Consider the following 23,981-nt stretch of genomic DNA (forward strand, 5'->3'; position numbering starts at 1 on the left):
ATGTTTGACTTTCTTTCCTCTGAAATTTAAATCTGTGAAGACAGCCGTGGTCACCATTCACTTTCATTTTATTGAAAAGGGTGGCTTGACAAAACATCTTATTTTGTGTTCCACAGAAGAACGAAAGTCCACTAAGGTTTGAGTGGTGAGTAAATGATCACAGATTGTCATTCTGCCTCTCTCTTTCCTTCTTTTTCTTCTTCTTTCTTCTTCTTTCTTCTTCTTTCTCATTCCCAGGGTTCGGCTGTTCACTGATGGGTTTGTGGTTTGAAGACGAGCGGCACTTATCTATTTCACATCATTTGTAGGTCAGTTCCTATTTTTACTCTTCCCTCCATTTTGTACAAGGACACCCCAGCACATCAGAGTGTCGTATTGGTAAACAAATACATATCTGCTTTACAATGGCTGCGATGTGCCCATCAAAGACACATTATCGCTCTGTGCCATATTGTTGCCATCATGACGCCTCTAATCATGGTTATCATGGGCTAGTAGTTTCCATGGCTACACATAAAAGTCAGCCAATGATGTGCCCATCCCATCCCAGCCCAGCAGAACAGCTATCAGTTAATTGTAGTGCCCTAAGAGACAATTGAGTGCCCAGTTTGGACTTCCATTCACCTTTGGGAGAGAGCAAGAGAGAAAAAGAGAATGGCATTGGATGATGTTTTACCATGCAGACTGAAAGATTCAGGGCCAAAGGGAGAGGTGGGTGATAATAGTGAGCAGGGTCACAGTTATAAGAGCAAACAGAGAGTAAAGGTAGCAGAAAGAGAGAGGACAGAGCTACTGAGTGGTGGCATGGGGCCAGCTGGAGGCCCAGGCTGTGTGCTTTGTGTCTTTGCAGCAACAATGCCGGGCAGCTATGAATTGCCCCATGATCTCTCTAAGGGCAGCATGTAACCCTGTCCACACACACACACACACACACACGGGTCACTGCAGAGCTACTCAGCTGCTGATGCAATCAACTGGAAAAAGCCACACTCCAAAAATCTTATTTTTTTTTCTTTCTGTCAAATACACTTAAGCGCATGCTTGCAGACCTTCATATTAAATGACATATGGGTTTGCTGTTGACACTGTCCAAAAAAGATTGCCAAGCTTGAAGCTCTCAGAATGACATTCCAATTGTGAATATGTGTGTCTCTTTTTAAAGAGGTCATATCATAAATTAGATTATTGTTATTTATATTTTTCCCTTAGAAGTAAACAGGTAGTTTTTAAGTTGCTGTGCCTTTAAGACTCTTGTGTAAAAGCTAGAGGTCTGCACAAGCATTAAGTTGACCCGAGTTTATTCCCAAGGCCGTGTGACCCAACAAGACTTTTAAGAACAATCTATAATCATGTGTAACAGTTTAACAAACACACAGTCCATATGCAACCTGAAGTTCTTCAGAATGTCAAATCAACTCCTGTGCCGAAAAAGCTAGAAGCAGCACAAAAGTGTCAAAAAACATGGCAGTCCTACATGAGATGCTAAAAAAATACTGAGATGGTTGCAACAGTCAGAGATGTTCATCCAGTGTGTGTTTACATAGAAAAGCTATTCAAAAACAGGGCAGATTGACGCAAAAACAAGTTTAGTGTAAACAGCCCCTAACTCGTCTTCATGTCTGTGAGTGAGAGCGCATGTGCAATGTTAAAGTAAAAAAATGATATTATATTTTAAATATAGCATATATTATTTATATTTATATATACCTGAACTTGGATCGGGTAGATCTTAAGGAAAAGCTTCAATTGCATGTGAACTGAGAAACAGCATTTACTCACATGTTTGCATTTAAGTCCAATATACAGTAGTTTGCACTGCCCCATCCTTTTATATTGATCAGCCTCTTTGCAGAGTCTGCATGGCATTGTGACAGGTTCATAAAACAATCCACGCTTTAAGATTTCACAAAATGTTTTTTTTATATCAAACTAAAAATATTTGAGACCTAGTTTAGAATATGTAAATTGTTTCTATTGTTGATCCTAAACTTGGCCAGGTACATCACAAGGTTTGCTCATCTTTTCATATGTATTTTCCCGCCTAGCATTACAGAACTATAGAGCAAGCAGCTTTTTTCTGCTTAGTTCAACCTTTGTTCTGGGTTCCTCATTAACCACCACTCCATGTGTTCCCGGGTCAAATTGGCCGACTAAGTTAAATGGGTTATATACACTCACCTAAAGTATTATTAGGAACACCACACTAATACTGTGTTTGACCCCCTTTCGCCTTCAGAACTGCCTTAGTTCTACGTGGCATTGATTCAACAAGGTGCTGAAAGCATTCTTTAGAAATGTTGGCCCATATTGATAGGATAGCATCTTGCAGTTGATGGAGATTTGTGGGATGCACATCCAGGGCACGAAGCTCCCGTTCCACCACATCCCAAAGATGCTCTATTGGGTTGAGATCTGGTGACTGTGGGGGCCATTTTAGTACAGTGAACTCATTGTCATGTTCAAGAAACCAATTTGAAATGATTCGAGCTTTGTGACATGATGCATTATCCTACTGGAAGTAGCCATCAGAGGATGGGTACATGGTGGCCATAAAGGGATGGACATGGTCAGAAACAATGCTCAGGTAGGCCGTGGCATTTAAACAATGCCCAAATGGCACTAAGGGGCCTAAAGTGTGCCAAGAAAACATCCCCCACACCATTACACCACCACCACCAGCCTGCACAGTGGTAACAAGGCATGATGGATCCATGTTCTCATTCTGTTTACGCCAAATTCTGAGTCTACCATCTGAATGTCTCAACAGAAATCGAGACTCATCAGACCAGGCAACATTTTTCCAGTCTTCAACTGTCCAATTTTGGTGAGCTCTTGCAAATTGTAGCCTCTTTTTCCTATTTGTAGTGGAGATGAGTGGTACCCGGTGGGGTCTTCTGCTGTTGTAGCCCATCCGCCTCAAGGTTGTGCGTGTTGTGGCTTCACAAATGCTTTGCTGCATACCTCGGTTGTAACGGGTGGTTATTTCAGGCAAAGTTGCTCTTCTATCAGCTTGAATCAGTCGGCCCATTCTCCTCTGACCTCTAGCATCAACAAGGCATTTTCAGCCCACAGGACTGCCGCATACTGGATGTTTTTCCCTTTTCACACCATTCTTTGTAAACCCTAGAAATGGTTGTGCGTGAAAATCCCAGTAACTGAGCAGATTGTGAAATACTCAGACCGGCCTGTCTGGCACCAACAACCATGCCACGCTCAAAATTGCTTAAATCACCTTTCTTTCCCATTCTGACATTCAGTTTGGAGTTCAGGAGATTGTCTTGACCAGGACCACACCCCTAAATGCATTGAAGCAACTGCCATGTGATTGGTTGATTAGATAATTGCATTAATGAGAAATTGAACAGGTGTTCCTAATAATCCTTTAGGTGAGTGTATATCACAATCCATATATTATCATAACATTTTGCATTAGACCTTTTTGTCAACTTGATTTCTATTAACCAGAACAGATTTTGTACTGTTTTTCTATTTATTTATTGACTATAGGCCTAAAATACATGAGATAATGCAACTAAAACTTTGCTTTAAGCTTTTTTTATGGATATTTTACTATTTTTAATACCATACATACATTTTTCTGTTCTGTTTTTCACACTACATTGTTTTAATATTTTTAACTCTTATTTTTTAAATATGGCAGAAAGTCACAGTTGTGTTGTTTCTGGTCGGCACATAATATGATATAGAAATAGCTGTCATAATGAATATATTTCACTAGATATTACATTAGGTCTTTTTGTTAACTTTGATTTCCAGTAATTAGAATGTGTTTTGTACTTCTTATTGGAAGTAGGCTTTATTGATCTGACAACTCCCGAGTTAAAATACCATTATTTATTGATTATTTTGACAATATAAGAAATCATTCACAAAATGTTCTGTGCGGTTTATCACAATTATTATTTTAATGTTGATTTTAATTGGTAAAAACTTTGCTTTGATGCACTTTTATTTGAAGAATAGTTCAGAAATCTGTGTGTGTGTGCGTGTGCATGCGTGCGTGCGTCGTGCGCAAAGGACCCAAAACACATTGTCATAAACTGTCCAATTATTTTTAAATACCATATGTGAACAAAGTTTAGGAATTTTATTTCATTTTGTTTAAGTAAATTAAATAAAAAGAAATAAAAATTGTGGTTGATAACCTTTTTGGACTAGAGAGGAAGTTTTCCCTTCTGGATGTTACCATATTTTTTCATACATTTAACTCTCATCTCAAAAGATCAAGGAAAATGTGATTTCTTGTGATATCACCCCTTTGAAAATAACACATATTTGAAAATTTATGTTGATGTTGACACATTTGTGGATTAAACAATGCCCTGGCTTGTCCAAAAGGTCACCAGCCTCCTCACATAGGTTTGTTTTCTATGACTACAACATACTTTGTGTAGTATAAACAACGGAATGTCATATCATAAGCTGTGTGTAGGGCATACACAAGTATGCTTGTGTGACCTTTGACCTGTCTTCCTCTCTGTGCGCTTCTAAAGGAAGTTCTGCTGCGGATAGCCCACACAGACAGGAAATCATGTAGTGCAGTGGGAAGTTGTAGGGCTGTAAAATTGTTTTAGATGTTGTGACCTCTTTGACCCCCACTTATGATACCAACATCCTCCTTTCCTTTATTGGAAAGCACAGCTGAGCATGTTTTTGTAAGTGTTGTTTAAAGCAAAAGCCACTGTCCGAGCACCTCTTTTACAAACATTTAAATGTGATTGTATGTGTCTGTTTGTGTATGTGTATATCCACTTAACTCTTAGACCACACCTGCATGCACTCTAAACACCAGGGCTCCTTGGCTTCCCTACTGGCTGATGACTATAGTGAAGCTTGTCTTCCTTTATAAACAGATCTAGCCATGATGGAGGACGTGGCTGAGGACGTGTTTGAGTTGAGATGTACAACTCTGTGTTTGTGTGTGTGTGTGTACAGTATGTCAGGCCTCTAGTACCCACTAACAAAGCACCTATTTACTCTGTCATAGTCCCTAATGGAAATACATGCTGAGACATGGTAGCCAATTGCGCTTGGTATTGTAAGGAGTGCATGAGGAAGGTCTTGACTTTCTCTGATCACTGCGCCACCAGAGAGATTATAAGGGGAGGAGGTGGAGCACACATACAAAATGAATGAGAGAAATTGCCATGCTAAATATGGCGGCTGCAAGAACGGAAGTCTTTAAAAAAAAAAAAAAAAAAAAAAGCTATTTGCCAGCAAATTTAATGAACTTAGCTCTACATTGATTTCTTTAAATTAGACGTGGAGTTGGTATGATGTTGATGTTTTTCTTTGTGGAAGGCAGAAGGCAAACAGAAGGCAGTTTGTGGTCAACAACAATATCTCATCCACTTTCCAACAAGAAAAATCTTGTCTGTACCTCCAAGATATTAGAGGCTGTGACATTGTAGCTACCAAGCAGGGTTGTTTGTGAATAGTTAATATGGCATTTTTATGTTTTTAGGATTTTTTGTATTTTAATTTTATTCTTAAACCATTGTTTAATTTGATTGACAATGATGATTACATTTTGACGAGGATACGAAATGCAAATAACAAGATTTGTGAGATGATAACTTGATGACAATTTTCTACTTTAATTTACTGACACTTTTATTTTTGGGGTGCTTTTATTTCTTTAACTACTTTTGATTTTAATGGTCAATTTCAGATTTTTTGGTGAATCTCTTCAGATGATTTGTTAAATAAATACACTTACACAGCAGTTGCAATCGTTCAAAAGAATGTATCATGATCTTGAATGTAATAATTGCGTCAAAATGTGGCTGTATTGATTCTGGTGCACAGCTGACTAAGACAACAACTTTCTGGTGCGGCTTCCAGAAATTCAATGCCAGAATCATTATACATGACTAAGAAATGCAATCAAGTTTCTCACTTCATTGACAAAGATTTTTTTCATTTCTGCTTTATTTTGTGGTCATTGTATGAGAAGTATTCTAAAATTATTCGGACAAAATTTTAAAAAGTTACTTTATTCTGAATACATGTGCTTGAAAACATAATGAGGGCTGAATACAGTTCATTTTTGTATTCTGAATACGTAATGCCGTTACAACCCAATCCAATTTTTAATGCGCATCAGCTTGACCAGCTTGATATATATACATTATCTCACAAAAGTGAGTACACCCCTCACAATTTTGTAAATATTTGATTATACCTTTTCATGTGACAACACTGAAGAAATGACGCTTTGCTACAATATAAAGTAGTGGGTGTACAGCTTGTATAACAGTGTAAATTTGCTGTCCCCTCAAAATAACACAACACACAGCCAATAATGTCTAAGCCGCTGGCAACAAAAGTGAGTACACCCCTAAGTGAAAATGTCCAAATTGGGCCCAAAGTCTCAATATTTTGTGTGGCCACCATTATTTTCCAGCACTGCTTTAACCCTCTTGGGCATGGAGTTCACCAGAGCTTCACAGGTTGCCACTGGAGTCTTCTTCCACTCCTCCATGACGACATCACAGAGCTGGTGGATGTTCGAGACCTTGTTCTCCTCCACCTTCCATTTGAGGATGCCCCACAGATGCTCAATACGGTTTAGGTCTGGAGACATGCTTGGCCAGTCCATCACCTTCACCCTCAGCTTCTTTAGCAAGGCAGTGGTCGTCTTGGAGGTGTGTTTGTGGTCGTTATCATGCTGGAACACTGCCCTGTGGCCCAGTCTCTGAAGGGAGGGGATCATGCTCTGCTTCAGTATGTCACAGTACATGTTGGCATTCATGGTTTCCTCAATGAACTGTTGCTCCCCAGTGCCGGCAGCACTCATGCAGCCCCAGACCATGACATTCCAACCATAATGCTTGACTGTAGGCAAGACACACTTGTCTTTGTACTCCTCACCTGGTTGCTGCCACACACGCTTGACACCATCTGAACCAAATAAGTTTATCTTGGTCTTATCAGACCACAGGACATGGCTCCAGTAATCCATGTCCTTCGTCTGCTTGTCTTCAGCAAACTGTTTGCGGGCTTTCTTGTTCATCATCTTTAGAAGAGGCTTCCTTCTGGGATGACAGCCATGCAGATTAATTTGATGCAGTGTGCGGCGTATGGTCTGAGCACTGACAGGCTGACCCCCCCACCCCTTCAACCTCTGCAGCAATGCTGGCAGCACTCATACGTCTATTTCCCAAAGAAACCTCTGGATATGACACTGAGCACGTGACTCAACTTCTTTGGTCAGCAATGGCGAGGCCTGTTCTGAGTGGAACCTGTCCTGTTAAACCGCTGTATGGTCTTGGCCACCGTGCTACAGCTCAGTGTCAGGGTCTTGGCAATCTTCTTATAGCCTAGGCCATCTTTATGTGAGCAACAATTATTTTTTTCAGATCCTCAGAGAGTTCTTTGCCATGAGGTGCCATGTTGAACTTCCAGTGACCAGTATGAGGGAGTGTGAGAGCGATGACACCAAATTGAACACACCTGCTCCCCATTCATATTATTGTATTAAACATAAGATATCATTATTCAGATAGAGAATTTATGTTAATAAATAGATTAAACTGAAGAATTTGACATTTTTAATATGATTACAAAACACTTGCCCCCATAAAAAAGAAATGGCACTTAAAATTCTGGGAAAATATTGTACCATAATGTTAAAATTGACCATTCCATAAAGTTAATTTCTGACACTGAAGCAAAATTCATGATACCATTTATGTCAGATTGTATTGCTGATTTCAAATACTTTATGCTTTGCTAATTTAATCATGAAAAAAGCTTTGGAGATTTATTTTCCCCTTCAAGAAGCAGTACTTGTGTATTTGGAATTAGCTGCCTGGAGGCGTTGCCAGTATGGCTGCTGAGTGAACTGACTTGCCCTAAAATGGTATTTGACACCACCTTTACACACCTGGATGAGCGTTTTCTGTCATGTTTTGGCATTTCTGGAGAGATAATGCTGAATATTAGTGCATTCCTGAAAAGTCTCTTTCTCTCTTAGTGAGATATTCAGCAAAACACATCATCTGTCATCCGGCGACAGACTGTCCCACACTCCACTCCCGAATTCCCTTCTGAGCAGCTTTCTCAATCTGCCCAGTGCCACTTTATTCCCTGTCTCTCCCTCCCAGTAGACCTGCCCCACTCCGGCTCGCCTCAGTACCTGAACCCCCTCACCCGAGCGACCGCTGGCGCTCCACGGGCTAATTGCAGCAAGCACGCCTGTGAATATGTACGCAGTCATTACTGTTCACAGTGTGTGAAAACAGCAGTGGCCACATAAAGACGCACTCATTATGAAAAATGAAGCTCTTGAGTGAATTACATTGATGCGTTTGCATGTCTTGTAGGTTGCCTCGTCCCCTGCGAGGTGCTGCAATAAAGGGCGTGGGCAGGGACGGAGCTCCCTAATCAACACGGCAATCGCATTTCCATATAAACAGCCAATAGCTTGTCTACATACAATTCAATTCCATATGATGTGGGTTTGCTGTCAGGGCTAGTAATTGCTTCAGTTCGGTGAGTGTTAGAACAGGGTAGAAGAGGACAAGAGAGGCCTCTGGAGAAATGGAGGAATAGTCCACACTAGAGATTTTTAAATGACATGAGCTCTCTTGTGATCTAGTATCTGAGTGCGCTAAATCAATGCTCAGTCATATAGCTATAACTAGTGTCCTTTTATTTACACAGTTGTGGTTATGAATAATGTAACACAAATCTTTTAATGCACCATAATCTTTTGTTACTGTTCATGGAATTATTTGGAGTTTAGTAAGAGGTTTTCAGAATCAAAAATGGGTTAATGTTGAGACTGCATTGCACAAATTGTGTGGCTTGTTTAGGGTGGGCAAGGCCAGTTTGCTAACACCCAGAGCATATTATATTTTATTTTCAAAAAGTAATGGAAATGTAAAAATCTTAAGTCATGGAAAATTTAATAGTGAATATGCATTTTTTAAATTTTGCTCTGTTCTAAATGAAATTCTAGGCCAGATATTTAGTCTTTTTTTCAAGCCATAGTGATGCACAATTTGTGAGTGAATTGTTCTTGAGTCTGTTCTTTTCAATGATTTGGTCCATCTGATTCTCAAAAATTTCTGAATGATTCATTTGTATATTGCTTTGAAGCTTAAAAATATTTCTCCTGCTCACCTTAACATGCAGAAATGCTGAAAGACACTAGCAGTCACATACTAAGCAACTTAAAGGAGTCAGAGATCGTTTGGATTGTTCACATATGGGCTAAAAGTCCCACAAACCATGATCAGATCAAGTGTAAAAATGCTCTAAATAATGACAAAACTAAGGGTGTTTTCACTCCTGGCTCGTTTGGATCATTTGTTTCGGAACCTGGTGCATTTTCTCCCTTAGTTTGGTTAATTTATGCATAGATGAACATATCAATCACACTCTGATCCGCACCAAAACAATCGGTCCGAGACTACCTAAACAAGGTTGTATCGGACCGATTGCAAATGAACCCTGGAACGGTTCACTTGTGTTGAGAATACAATCTGACCCAATGAACCAAACAGTATCCCTATAAAAAGAATTCTGTACCATGCAGTGACGTTTTGCTTTAGCGTGACATAACACTTGAAAATGTGCTTACAGGTGTATCATTTTAACTGGTATATCAGTGGGTGTGCTAAATCCCAGAACAGCGCACAAACATTCTGACCAATAAGGGGACAGTTTGCTCACATGTGACTTTTATTGAGACAGTTTTGGTCCGTTTTGAAATTTGAACTTGTCCAAGCAAACCAAACCAAGAGGAAAATGCAACATTGTAACAATTTTAGCCCCTGTTTTGGAACAAATCAAATGAACTACAGGTCTGAAAACACCTTTTTCTTCTGTTAAGGCCTTTAAATGTTCAACAATGCCTTCTAATATAATATTTAAAATGACCCATTTTATTTTCAGAATTTGCACAAAAATAAATAAGAGATATTAGTATCAGTGTCGATATCAGCAATATTGTCCTTGACAGTACTTTGTATAGGATCAAAAAAGAAAATGAATGCTATTGCCCATCCCTGTCATCCAGTAATCACAGATAACAAGAAAGGTCATGGAAATTCAGTGGTCAAAAAGTGTGGGAATCTTGGATAAATAATGTCTAAACAAACATCTTTAATGCAGCTTAACCTCTTATTAGAGTTCAGTACAAAGTTTTCTGAATCAAAAATAGGTCTAATGTTCAGATTTACTTGATTAGACTCTAGGAACCCTTCCCATTCCACAAATAGGCCTACATTGTTTTTTAACTGCATGCACCTTCTCACTGCAAATCAGGCTGAGCATTCAAAGTGATCTCCTTCATCAATGCAACAGCTTTAAATAATGAGAATCATACATAAACATTACCTGCTCTCTCAGGTGAGAGAAAATCTCTCTCTCTCTCTCTCTCTCTCTCTCTCTCTCTCTCTCTCGCCCCTCAGGGATACTTCTCCTCTTGTGGGTTAAAATGTAATGTTTACTCCTGGGTGTTGTTCTCCTTGAGATGAACAGGAGGAGAGGAGGAGAACAGGTAGATGCATTATTCTCTGCTTTCACTGGTAATGCTGAACCCTGGCCAATTAGGTAGATTAAAACCAACAAAACGCTTCCATTAGTGGGAGGTATTGTTACATGACTAATTGTTTAGAAGAAAACTCCTGAGTGCCTCCTGGAATTCTCCCCCGGAATCTTGTTTTCCTTTCATCTTGCAGGCTTTTTATTTGGAGCAATGCAACCAGAACTCCTGTGCTGATGCCATGCATGTTTAAAAACTCAGATTAAAGCTGTGTGATTAAATGTTTAAATGTTTTACCGGCAATTGAAGAGTTTCTGATTTATGTTGAGCATACGTGTCAACATGTCAAGTGACATTACATATTTAACTCCATTACATTTCTAAACCAGTGCAACTGTGCATATAAAGTTTATTGCTCATGGGTAGCTCTATCATGAATCATTAGACTTTGAGTTGTTGGTTAGTGTATCAACATTGTTCAAATGTTGTTCCTTAGAAGAATAAACAAAAGCACAATTGTTGACGTATATCAAAAATATGTACCTGTAAAATGAAAGTGGATAGCACAGTCAAGATAATTGATCTTAGCACATTTCTATTAGAAATGTTTGAGTTCATATTGAAATCTCTGACTTTTGATCACAGACTATTTAAACACAGTTTGAGACATAAGATCTCTTTAATCTCTGAGGAGACACATGTGAGATTACTAGATTTCCAATGGGTGTCTATAATGCTCGTAAGAATATTTTCCAGCTCTCTGGGTCTTTTCCTCTTTCCTCATATCACTGTTAATTGCATGGGTGTGCAATTTGTTTTAGTTTAGCTGTTTTAGTTTTTTCCGCTGATGATTCTCTTTATTTTCACTTCCGAGCTGCTGACACCGAACATATTGAGAGCTCTCATCAACAATTGAGTTGCTGAAAATGAATCAAGTAGTGCTGCGTACATTTGCAGAGTGTGTGCCCATATCAAAGAGCATATTTAATAGAGCGCTGTGGCGTGGAGAGCTCCAGCGGAGTGTTAAATAGACCGAGAGCTGAAAGTGAAGGGCAGAGGTGATCTCCTCTTTAAAGGTCCCTAAGAGCCAGAGAAAACCATTCGCACACGCACCAAAGAAGAGAGGGAGGTAATGCATGTATTGCAAGTATAGATGTACAAAACTGCATTACTATTTCAAAATTCAAATAGTCAGTGAGTTGCTTGAATGACTAGTCTACTACTCTGTCTTAAGGAAGCCCTGAATAATTAGGCTGGTTTCAGGTTAACCTGACTCTGATCATACAGTATGCATTTCTTGAGGGGTGTTCACATGAAATGTGTTCTTGTCAGAGTACAACAAACTGGAACAAATGCTAGAGTCTAGAGACATGTTTTAGAAGATGAGCTATTTAATCTTGATAATGCCATTTTTCAAGACACATTAAAAACAACACAAGTCACAAGACATCTGCCAAAGTTGTCAGTTTACATTTTTATGGTTGTGGTGCTTAAAAGGGGATGGATTTAAAGACACAACTTGCCCGACTATCATAACCCATCCCTTGTTGCAAACAGAGTTATGATAATCACATCTGAACACAATGGCTGTATAGACACTATGTAGCATTTTTCTATTTGAGTTTGTTTGTGTCATATACAGAAGACATAGGCTGAGAGATATGGAATGCATGTGCTTGTATACATGAGTGTGTGCGTGTGTGTGTCCCTGGGGTTGGAGGGCCATGCCGTGATGGTACAGATGGGACAACATATGACATGTGAGGGTGTGGGGACACTGAGGCTCTCTCAGTCCATCTGGACTCCCCTCTGATCCACCCTGCCTCCCTCTGCCATGTGTGTGTGTGTGTGTGTTTGTTTGTTTGTTTGTGTGTGTGTGTGTGTGTGTGTCTGTTTGTTTGTTTGTGTATCTGTGTGTAAGGGCTAACCATTCGCTCCTATATGTTTGTTTTGTGCAACGAGGCATAAATTGGAAAAAGTTTTTTTTTACCTTAAAGTGTTATCCTCAAAAATTTAGTGGTGCATGCTACTAAACTTGTATTATTAGCACTACTTTTGCTCAAACTTGATGTAGAGGCTTGTAAGGTTTTTTTGGTTAGGGTTTTTGATTCAGCATATAACCATTTGTGCTACGGGCATGAATAATACATCAAATCATGTGACTTGTTGAGGAGAGGTATACTATTACTTTCTAAGTAATCACACTTATGTTTTTCACCTTGAGGACAATAAAACCAAAAAATCAATACAAAATAAATTAATTAAATTCCATAGTTACATTGCAGAAGGGACCCAAGCCATATCTAGGGAGCAGAATACAATAGAGATAAGGGATATGCCAGTAAGAAACCACCCTAAACACTCCCAAATTGTTCCAAATTGCATTATTCTAATCCATTTTTTTTTTGTAAGTAATGCAAGTAGTATATTCACACAAAAAGAAGTGTACTACGAGTACTCGGATGATGTACTACTTCAACTAAATGTAGAATGTTGGTCGCTTCATGCATTTAACAGTCGCACCTTACAGATGTGTTTGCTTTTAACATCACCCCACGCTGTGTGAATATGTACAGTATATGTGAGTTAGGCTTACATGCTAAAGCTAGCGGCAACAAATTGCGTGTGTTTTTCAGTCATCTGAAAAACAGTGAGTGCTTTTGTGTAGTAATAAATTATTAGTATTCCGTTTGAGATGATACTACCCTTTGAAAATTCATACACTAGATGGCCGAGTGTAGTGTGTTATTTGGGACACAGCTACAGCAACACCCTAGCCATTTGTTACACAATTTACATTTTAATAGAAACTATCTTTTTTGATCTTTTTTGTTGTTGTTGTCTAAACTTTGTAAACATGTAATTCTGGTTCTGTTCTCTCTATCCCCCTTAAAATTGTCTTTTTTTTTTTCATCTACATGGCAGCTGTTATTTTTCCTCTATCACCTTCCATCAAAAAATGCAGATCTGAAATGTAGGTGGCACTCCTCTTAACATTTTGTTAAATTTTTTGTTCACGCACCACCCCCATTGTTAAATTGAATATCTTGGCCTCTGAGTGGACTAGAAGCTCAATCTAATCGAATGTCATTATAAAGCTGATTCTCCCCGTTGCTAAGATATAAAACATTTTATCACCATTAGCCGATAACATATTTTTCAGATGATGTATTTAGCATGCTTTTCATGATTGACTGCATATTTTGTTCTGGACATCTTGGATATAACATTGGATTATTCACACAAGCAAGCTCACAGATAATATGACTTGTCTATTTAAGTGCTATGTGAAAGACTTTTTATTCACATTAATATTTCTTTCAAATTACCTCTGGGTTATACTTTTTTTGTTTTCAATGTTTATTTTGTTATTTTATGTAACATAAATGCAAAATTGATGGTACTCTATGAAAAGTTCAGATTCTAAGCTTTCAAATGAGACCCCAAATGCCTGACTTATGTATCCGTGGACTTTAACGTTTTAAGCGTAAACTTTTTTTCCTGATATAGCGCCCCCTATTGACCCACTGGCAAAAAAAATTATAAATAAATTAGGGCCAGACAGGATTAACCAGATTTTCAAATTTTTGGTTTATATATTTTTGTGTTTTTAATTAATGACTTTGTGAGCCCTTTATTTTTGCATATAGAAGGTTGAAATAGTCTATCTAGGATACTCATGCTGTTGTAGAAATTTGATGTGTTGTTTTTACATCCTTTAATGAAATGGCAAGTCATTTCAAATCAGTGGCATCATCGGGACATGTTTAAGAACATTCTTAGCTGCACACTCAGCCCTTCTGTTGAGTAAAATCCATGATCACAGTTGCACGAAATTTATGATAAGTGACATGCAATTTACCAGAATATACCGCCATCACCTGGAGGGGTTGAGTGGGGGAGAGAAGACCCTGGATTTGACAACATAGCTTTGATGCATATCTCTCTTTAACGCGATCTATCTAATCCAGAAGCTGTAAACCTGTCATTTTAACATGTCTTCATTCCCCTCCTCCTTGTTGCTCGCCTCGATGTCCTCCACTCTCCTCCCTGCAGTGGCCCTCGTACTCCAGTGCATTGCGGGGTAATAGGCACGGCCCCGTGTGTCAGGTACTGAGGAGGCTGTTTGAAATTCATGTTCGGTAGATTGTCAGACAAGAGGAGAGTGTGTGTTGGGGGGGTGCTGTAGATTCATTACCATATCAAAGAGCCAGCCGCCGTGGTCTAATGGTAATTACACCGGCCAACAATTGGCGCTCGCTTGTCGGATCATAACAAAAAAAATATTAAGGATGTGTATGTGTGTATATTTGTGTGTGTGTTAGGAAGGGATACAGGGGGGGTGGAATTGGCCAGGGCATTCAGGTTATGTTAATACATCTCATCTATTTAATTAGTGCTCAGATGCAGGCTTTGTTTACTTCTGACGTATCTTTTTAAAAGTGTGTGTGTGTGTGTGTGTGTGTGAGAGCGAGAGAGAGAGAGAGAGAGAATGAGGAAAATGGTAACTGAGGTTTCAGGAATGATTTGGCCCAAGTAAGATTGACCGAGAATGGTACGAGCTTTGATGAGCTCCACTGTGGATGGACCGTTTGATGGTCCTCCTGGCTCCGCCCCCCTGCTCAGCCACTACTGGATCTGGTCACTAGAGAACACACACGCACATTAAGATGAGGGAATACACATTGTCCAGCAACCTGGCCAGCAACACAGCCTCCTGTGTGTAGAGGATAAGGCTGAGCATATCCAATCATATATCACGATTCTTTTTCTTAGGATATTGTATTGACAATTTTATTTATTTATGCATGCTTTAATATTATTTCGGACAGTTAAATTATTAAAGAAACAAGTTGTTTGAGGCCATATCCACATTAATATGTTTCAGGTTGAAAACTTATTTATTTTGATATGTTAATGCCTCTCATCCACACTGCAATGGTTGTTTTGCACCATTTTGCTAAAAAAGCAGAGGCCATGTCCAAACTAATCCGTTTTCATTTAAAAAGTTTTTTTTTAATTATTTTAAATAGTCAGTAATTGAGTCTTTTCGATGGAGGAAAGCTCAATTTCATTGTGGATAAGAGACATAAACGCAGCAAAATCAATGCGTTTGTCCAAAATCTATTTTCACACACACTATTTTCTCTGAATCTGAACATAGTTGAGCCAAACCCTTGTCACAGAACAGATCATAGTCTAGTAAAATGTGGCTTCTGCAAACTTCCAAGGGGACCTCACGGTGACTTAAAATAAGGAATGTTTAGAATCTAATTTTAGTACTACATAAAATGCCATATTTCTTAGAATAATTCATCGACTCCTTTCAACATCTGTTGTCTATTGAAGATACTGTTCTTGAAATTGCTGAAATCACAAAAAAAGGTGTATATATTTTAATCAGTGTATTCAGTTTAATAAACCAGTCAGTTTTAGTGCACACCCGTAATTTTACCTCACAGTCGTCCTAGGCCTTTTTTTTGTTTCACTTGGTCTGTTTTTTTCATAATTTTTTTCGGAAGCTGCACTGAACAGAGGCCTTTGACATGGCGATCGTGAACACAATGTCTCTTTGACTGGGTAATAATTATGATTGCGCACAGTGCAGGAAAGTTGTCAATTAGTCTTTTCATTTAAAGAAAATAATGTCATTTAGATTCGTCCCCATAAAATCCTCCTTGGACTTAAAAACTGCTTGCACTCTGTTGCTGGGACATGTCCTCAGGCCTCAGGTAGATTTAAGTTCAATGCGTAACCCTTTCGCAGAGCTTTGAAGGACTGTTGATGGCTAAAACCCAAGGGAAAATAATACATTTAATTGTTCAGATTTTCTGTCACTCTGCTAATACAAACGAATTGCAGAACCCTTCAAAATATCCTCTGAAGTGGGACACAGTAACTTAGAGCTACAGTGCGATAGTGAGCCGTTTTGATTGGCTGTCACAGACCGCTTTCAGCAAAGACAGCAAAAACAATGCAAAGATATTTATGGTAATTTACAGTAATTGTATGTTGTTTTGAAGTTGTATATTACTCTTTTTGAATGTATTTATTCATTAAATGCATATGCATTATTTAATAAACAGGGGAAAGAACATTTTATAAATCAAATAACTTGTCCCTCTCTGTTTGTCACCCCTTCTCTGAAGGGTTTAAAGGGGCTTACTGCATGACACTGATTTGAATCAATTTTCATTTACTGCAATCTGAAAACTTGCAGAATTGTCATTACAGCAGAAGTACCCAAAAATATATATTTTAAGCCACTTTTCCACCATCGGGCCAAACAGTTCTTGTTGCGAAACCATGCCGATCCGGGCCAGGTGGCGCCACTTGGCGATGAGAGTTAAACATTGGATCAGGTGCGCTATGTAGGATAATCCCATATTCCAGTTTTAAGGACTGCTTTTTGTCTTTTAATCTGCTCAAGTGGGAGAAAAATGTCCTTAAATGAAAGTAAAGATAAAAGGGTGAATGCATATGTAAAGGTTCCCAGACTAGCTAAAAAAAAAATTATTTACAAAATATTAAATGAGTAATGTATTATCCATCCATCCATCCATCGTCAACCGCTTATCCTGTGTACAGGGTCGCGGGGGGCTGGAGCCTATCCCAGCTAACATCGGGCGAAAGGCGGGGGACACCCTGGACAGGTCGCCAGTCCATCGCAGGGCCACACATACACTCACACTCACCTCCACATCCACATCCACACCTAGGGCAATTTTTTTTTGGAGACACCAATTAACCTAGCCTGCATGTCTTTTGGATGGTGGGAGGAAGCCGGAGTACCCGGAGAGAACCCACGCAGACACGGGGAGAACATGCAAACTCCACACAGAAAGGCTGGGGCAACCAGGGTTTGAACCCACGACCTTCTTGCTGTGAGGCGACAGTGCTAACCGATGATGAAAAAGTCATGTTGAAAAATACTGTACAATAGTAGTTAAACCATCATCATAAAATCATGAAGATACACTAAACAAACACATTTTTATTAACTTTCAATCTGATGGTGGAAAAGCCAACACTAGGGGTAGCCTTTAAATATTGTCTTGCACATTGAGAGGCCTTGGAGTCAAAAGAAAGAAAACTACTGGTCTAATAGACTCTATTTGGACCCGAACTAAACATTTATTGTTACGGTGTTTTACAATTTCAGTCACATCCAATTATGATATCATAATGCATTCTGATGTATTGAATCCAGAAATGTACAGTAGTGTGATGTGTATTGCATTGTGAGGTAGATGTCAATACCCAGCCCTATAGGAGATTTGGGCTAAACTGTGAATGGGGGTATTTTGAGAAGGAGTGTGAGTTTGTGATTGCGTTTTGTGATGATGGAAATGTAGACGATTATGGATGTATGATGGCCCTATTCGAAAGCCTCTTTTGAAAGCAACAAATCATGAAATATGATGAGAGAATCTGATAGCATTACTTCACTCCTTTCTGATTCTTTTGTGTGTGGATGTGTTGTTTTCAAGCACCTACAAACTGTGTTTATCGTACAGATCATCATTACCTGGCACACTTGAGGCAGTTGTGAACTGTACTTGGACATGCAGCTGAAGATGATGTGCACATTGATTGGTTGTGACTGAAAATAAATGTGTTTGTGAGGACCACATCCTCTTTGTGATGTTTTATACAATGAAAGGTGTCTCTACATGTGGCCTAAATTGCAAGAGTGGGCTTTGGGGTTTATTGTATGCAACATTTTTGAAACGATTTGACTGTTTGCAATTTGTGATGTTTATAAGCGTTTAAGGCACTGATCTATATATATAACTGGATTGCTCATAGAATTCTTAACTGCCAGCAGTAGGTGAAGCTAGTGGGAGTGCTCTGGCGGCCATCTTACTATTCCCTACCGACAGAGGGCATCGTGGCATGTGTGGCATTTAACCGCGAAACAACACTCACTTAAGAATGTGCCAAAAGTTCCCACAGGTTTTAATTTATACAGACTATGTACCTATTAAGCACAAATTAATCATTATCCCCATGTAGAGTGGCCATAACGATCATAATCTTTAATAATCAACAGTAAAAATACAACACTGAAGTGTATTAATACCCCTTTTTAAAGCAAAAGTATCCAATAGTGACATCTGCAGATTGTTACAGGATGCAACGTTTCTCTGCCTTCATAGTTTAAACCTGTTGATGCTCATTGTTCATAATGTTGACAAATTATACATCTGCAGAATTTGCCAACATTATAAACTGCTTTTTTTTTCTAGATTATATAGTAAATGTGAACTCATTTAAGCAAAGTTCATATGCAGTGTGTGTGTGTGTGTGTGTGTATATATATATATATATATATATATATATATATATATATATATATATATATATATATACTGTATATACATACACTGTATATACATACACATAAATGAATTTATATTTACTTAATGGAATTAACCATTTGCATTTATTTCTGGAATATGTACATACCAGATTGTGAGCATTTAATTATTTCAACAATCCCCTGATCTTTTAAATCAGAAATAAGTGTTTTGACATATGCACACTCAAGGAAATCTTACTTGTTAATTTGTTCAATAACAAAAGCTTCCAAGTACACACAAAAATTTACTTAAACTGAACAATACAATACAAATGTGCAGATATGTGGGGACAAATCTGCTAATGGATTTAACAACAATCCCACTTAAATCAGCTTTCAAAAGAATGGTAGCAAGACATGCCATCAGATCTAGTGGCAACTGTTCTCCACCGGACAGTGACACTGGAGGCAACATCTTCTAATATGCTTGCATTTCAGGCAGTGACGTTCAGCCTGAGACCGAAGACACAGAGAAAAACATCACTGTGTGTCTTCCCAGCTTGTCCATGTTCAAAGAGGCTGTGGTGGGGTATATGTCAGGCTTTGCATTTAAAACAACTATGAAGATGATTCTGTGCACTACCTGTTTATCAGCACTCAGTGTCGAGAGCTCTTCCCAAGATGAACACACTGATAGACATGAAGTCCTGAGGTGTATTTATAAGACCGTCAGACAGCGTCCTGAAAGTCTGTAAGCTGAGAAGGTTCTGGAACTCCATGGTGGTTCTGCATTCAAGGAACTTGAGGCACACATGTTCAGCCTAGACCCATACAACAATCACATTCGCTACATCTTCATACTCAAAGTGCATTGCAAAAATTGCAGATTTTAACAGCGCAGATGTAACAAATCAAAAACAATTTGAATACAATTGTTTGCACTAACTTTTTAGAGGCATAAATGCAATCTATATTAAATAAAAGTACAAAGTAAAAAATAAATATAATACAAATTAATACAAATGAACCAGCTCAGAGTCATTGGTTTGAGAATTTGACTACACCTGACACGCTGTGTGCACGTTATCCCAAAGGAAAAAAAGTTTGTCTTTGTAATCTTTCATAAAAATTGTATAACTTACTCCCCCTCTAAAATGACTTTTTAAATTTTTACTTCAAACTATGTAGTTCTAAACTAACTTTTGTAGTAAGAAAATGGGCTAAAAGGATGCAACCTCCCACAAACAGATGTCTTCAAAAGTGTCAGATTTAAGCCGTGATATAAGTACATGACAGTATTTTCCAGAGAGTGTGTGTCTGTGTCTAGATTTCTAGAGAGTGTGTGTCTGTGTGTCAGCAGGTCATAAGGGCCCTTTCAAGAGGGCCGCATTAATAAACACCGTGAGTGTGCTAACTGTCATGCTGTTATCACGCTGTATAACAACACCATGACAAGGGAACTCATTCAGCAACATCCACGCAACGTCTGTGCGACGTCTGTGCAATGTCTGCCCCATATGCCCCACTGCCACATAGATGAAAGGAAGTCAGGCCATCAAAAGAGTCGCACCTGTGCGTTGTGTGTCGCACAGGGCCTTATAAAAAAGTGTCTGCCTTCTATGTGCTACTAATATCTAAATGTGTGCATGTGTGTGAAGTCTAAATTAAGCCTAATGGGAGGCAGATCATGACACAGGGTGCTAACAGCATGCTCTATGACTTAGGTGCTCTCTCTCCTTCGCTCTATTTGAGCACTTCATTCTTTCACACCTCTCTGTGCCCTTGAGAGGAAGTGCACTGCCGCCTGTAAGTGAGAGCAAATGTCCTGTTATGAGAGAAAGTGAGAGTGAGTGAAAGAGAATGTGGTAGAGGGAAGGAGAGAGAGGAAAAGGAGTGATGGAGAGACAGATGGAGAGATAGGATGCCTTTTTTGGAGCTAAATCTTTGTTTTAATAACTGAAAAACTCTCAACATGCTTTGCTTTTACCCAAATCTTTGTAAATGAAAAGGGCCCTCTTGGTCAACAAGACTAAGAACTTTTCCCCCCACAATGCACTCCATCACTCTATTTACAGTTGTTTTTAATGTATATCAAAAAAGCTATTGCCATATGTTGCATGTAGATAAGCACAAATGTACAAATTTGCATCTGTGAGGTGGTCTGGTTGTAAATTGTGATGTTCACACTGACAGCAGTTAGCAGTGACACAGTGACCAGAAGTCATTGGTTATTGTGAATATAATGAAGAACTTCTTGATGTTGATGAAGTAGGTATACCTTCTCTAGGTACTATATTCAGGTGTATAGTATAAATACTGTACATTCATTTCTGAACATACTAAATCTTCCATGTAGGCATTGACCTTTGTGTTCTTTGACCTATAATATACCAACAACAAGTGTGAAAAAATGTACTGGGAAGATTAAGAAGTACAATGTAACCACATAGTACAACTTTCTTGGTACCTTTAGCATGCATACTTGAAAAGAGCAGAGTTCTCCACCATTTTTTGGCATATATGCTATATTTATTTTATATATACAAACTCAGCAAAAAAAGAAACAGCCCTTTTTCAGGACAATATTTTTTAAAGATGATTTTGTGAAAATCCAAATAACTTTACAGATCTTTATTGTAAACTGTTTAAACAATGTTTTCCATGCTTGTTCATCCATCCATCCATCCATCTTCAACCGCTTATCCGAAGTCGGGTCGCGGGGGCAGCTGCTCCAGCAGGGGGCCCCAAACTTCCCTATCCCGAGCCACATTAACCAACTCTGACTGGGGGACCCCGAGGCGTTCCCAGGCCAGTGTGGAGATGTAATCTCTCCACCTAGTCCTGGGTCTTCCCCGAGGTCTCCTCCCAGCTGGACGTGCCTGAAACACCTCCCTAGGGAGGCGGCCAGGGGGCATCCTTACCAGATGCCCAAACCACCTCAACTGACTCCTTTCAACGCAAAGGAGCAGCGGCTCTACTCCGAGCTCCTCACGGATGACTGAGCTCCTCACCCTATCTCTAAGGGAGAAGCCCGCCACCCTTCTGAGGAAGCCCATTTCGGCCGCTTGTACTCGCGACCTAGTTCTTTCGGTCATGACCCAACCTTCATGACCATAGGTGAGGGTAGGAACAAAAATTGACCGGTAGATCGAGAGCTTTGCCTTTCGGCTCAGCTCTCTTTTCGTGACAACGGTGCGATAGAGCGAGTGCAATACCGCCCCCGCTGCCCCGATTCTCCGGCCAACCTCCCGCTCTATTGTCCCCTCACTCGTGAACAAGACCCGAGGTACTTGAACTCCTTCACTTGGGGCAAAACCTCATTCCCTGTCTGGAGTACGCACTCCATCGGTTTCCTGCTGAGAACCATGGCCTCAGATTTAGAGGTGCGAATCCTCATCCCAGCTGCTTCACACTCGACTGCCAAGCGATCCAGTGAGAGCTGAAGGTCACGGACCGATGATGACATGAAGACAACATCATCTGCAAAAAGCAGCGATGAGATCCCCAGCCCACCGAACTGCACACCTTCCCCACCCTGACTACGCCTCGATATCCTGTCCATGAATATCACAAACAGGATTGGTGACAAAGCGCAGCCTTGGCGGAGACCAACCCCCACATGGAATGAACTCGACTTCATGCCGAGGACCCGGACACAGCTCTCGCTTTGGACGTACAGGGATTGGATCGCCCTAAGAAGGGATCCCCCCCACCCCGTACTCCCGCAGCACCTCCCACAGTATCTCCCGGGGGACCCGGTCATACGCCTTCTCCAGATCCACAAAACACATGTAGACCGGATGGGCATACTCCCAGGCCCCCTCCAGGATCCTTGCGAGAGTAAAGATCTGGTCTGTCGTTCCACGGCCAGGACGAAAACTGCATTGTTCCTCTTCAATCCGAGGTTCGACAATCGGCTGAACCCTCCTCTCCAGCACCTTGGAGTAAACTTTACCAGGGAGGCTGAGAAGTGTGATACCCCTGTAGTTGGCACACACTCTCTGATCCCCCTTTTGAAGAGGGAACCACCACCCCGTTCTGCCACTCCTTAGGCACTGTCCCAGATTTCCACGCAATGTTGAAGAGGCGTGTCATCCATGACACCCCCTCCACATCCAAAGCTTTCAGCATTTCTGGTCGGATCTCATCAATCCCCGGGGCTTTGCCACTGCGGAGTTGCTTGACTACCTCAGTGACCTCCCCCAGAGAAATAGAATCTGATCCCCCATCATCCTCCGGCTCTGCCTCTACCATAGAGGGCGTGTTGGGATTTAGGAGTTCTTCAAAGTGTTCCTTCCACCGCCCAATAACCTCCTCAGTTGAGGTCAACAGCGTCCCATCTTTGCTGTTCAATGAACCATAAAAAATTAATGAACATACACTGGTGGAAAAGATTACAGATGGTAGGCAATTAAGGTCACAGTTATAAAAACTTAGGACACTAAAGAGACCTTTCTACTGACTCCAAAAACACCAAAAGAAAGATGTCCAGAGTCCCTGCTCATCTACATGAACGTGCTTTAGGCATGCTGCATGGAGGCATGAGGACTGCAGATGTGGCTAGGGCAAGAAATTACAATGTCTGTACTGTGAGACACCTAAGACTAAGACCTAAGTGCTACAGGGAGACAAGAAGGACAGCTGATCATCTTTGCAGTGGCAGACATGTATAACAACAACACCTGCACAGGATCGGTACATCCGAATATCACACCTGCAGGACAGATAGAACAACGACTGCCCGAGTTACACCAGGAATGCACAATCCCTCCATCGATGCTCAGACTGTCCGCAGTAGGCTGAGAACGGCTGGACTGAGGGCTTGTAGGCCGGTTGTAAGGCAGCTCCTTACCAGACATTTCTGGCAACAACGTCGGCTAAGGGCACAAACCCACCTTTGCTGGACCAGACAGGACTGGCAAAAAGTGCTCTTCACTGATGAGTCACGGTTTTTGTCTCACCAGGGGTGATGGTCGGACTCGTGTTAATCGTCGCAGGAATGAGCATTACACCGAGGCCTGTACTCTGGAGTGGGATCGATTTGGAGGTGGAGAGTCCGTCATGGTCTGGGGCGTTGTCACAGCATCATCGGACTGCCTGCTGTGACAACAAGCTCAATCTCAACACTGTGCATTACAGGGAAGACATCCTCCTCCCTCATGT

General features: G+C 40.2%; 1 protein-coding gene across 3 annotated transcripts in view; it reads left to right on the forward strand.

The window, feature by feature from the left end:
- Nucleotides 1-23,981, forward strand: part of LOC127637408 (transcription factor SOX-5-like) — a 257,911-nt gene that overhangs the window by 43,696 nt on the left and 190,234 nt on the right. For 2 of the 3 annotated variants that reach the window (XM_052118444.1, XM_052118443.1), the window contains one exon: nt 238-308. The exons of the other annotated variant lie outside the window; for it this stretch is intronic. The gene's annotated coding sequence lies outside the window, so the exon portion shown is untranslated. The remainder of the gene's footprint in view (nt 1-237; nt 309-23,981) is intronic. 3 annotated transcript variants of the gene reach the window in all.

This window comes from Xyrauchen texanus, chromosome 45 (assembly GCF_025860055.1).
Source record: "Xyrauchen texanus isolate HMW12.3.18 chromosome 45, RBS_HiC_50CHRs, whole genome shotgun sequence".
In the NCBI taxonomy this organism is placed as follows: Eukaryota; Metazoa; Chordata; class Actinopteri; order Cypriniformes; family Catostomidae; genus Xyrauchen; species Xyrauchen texanus.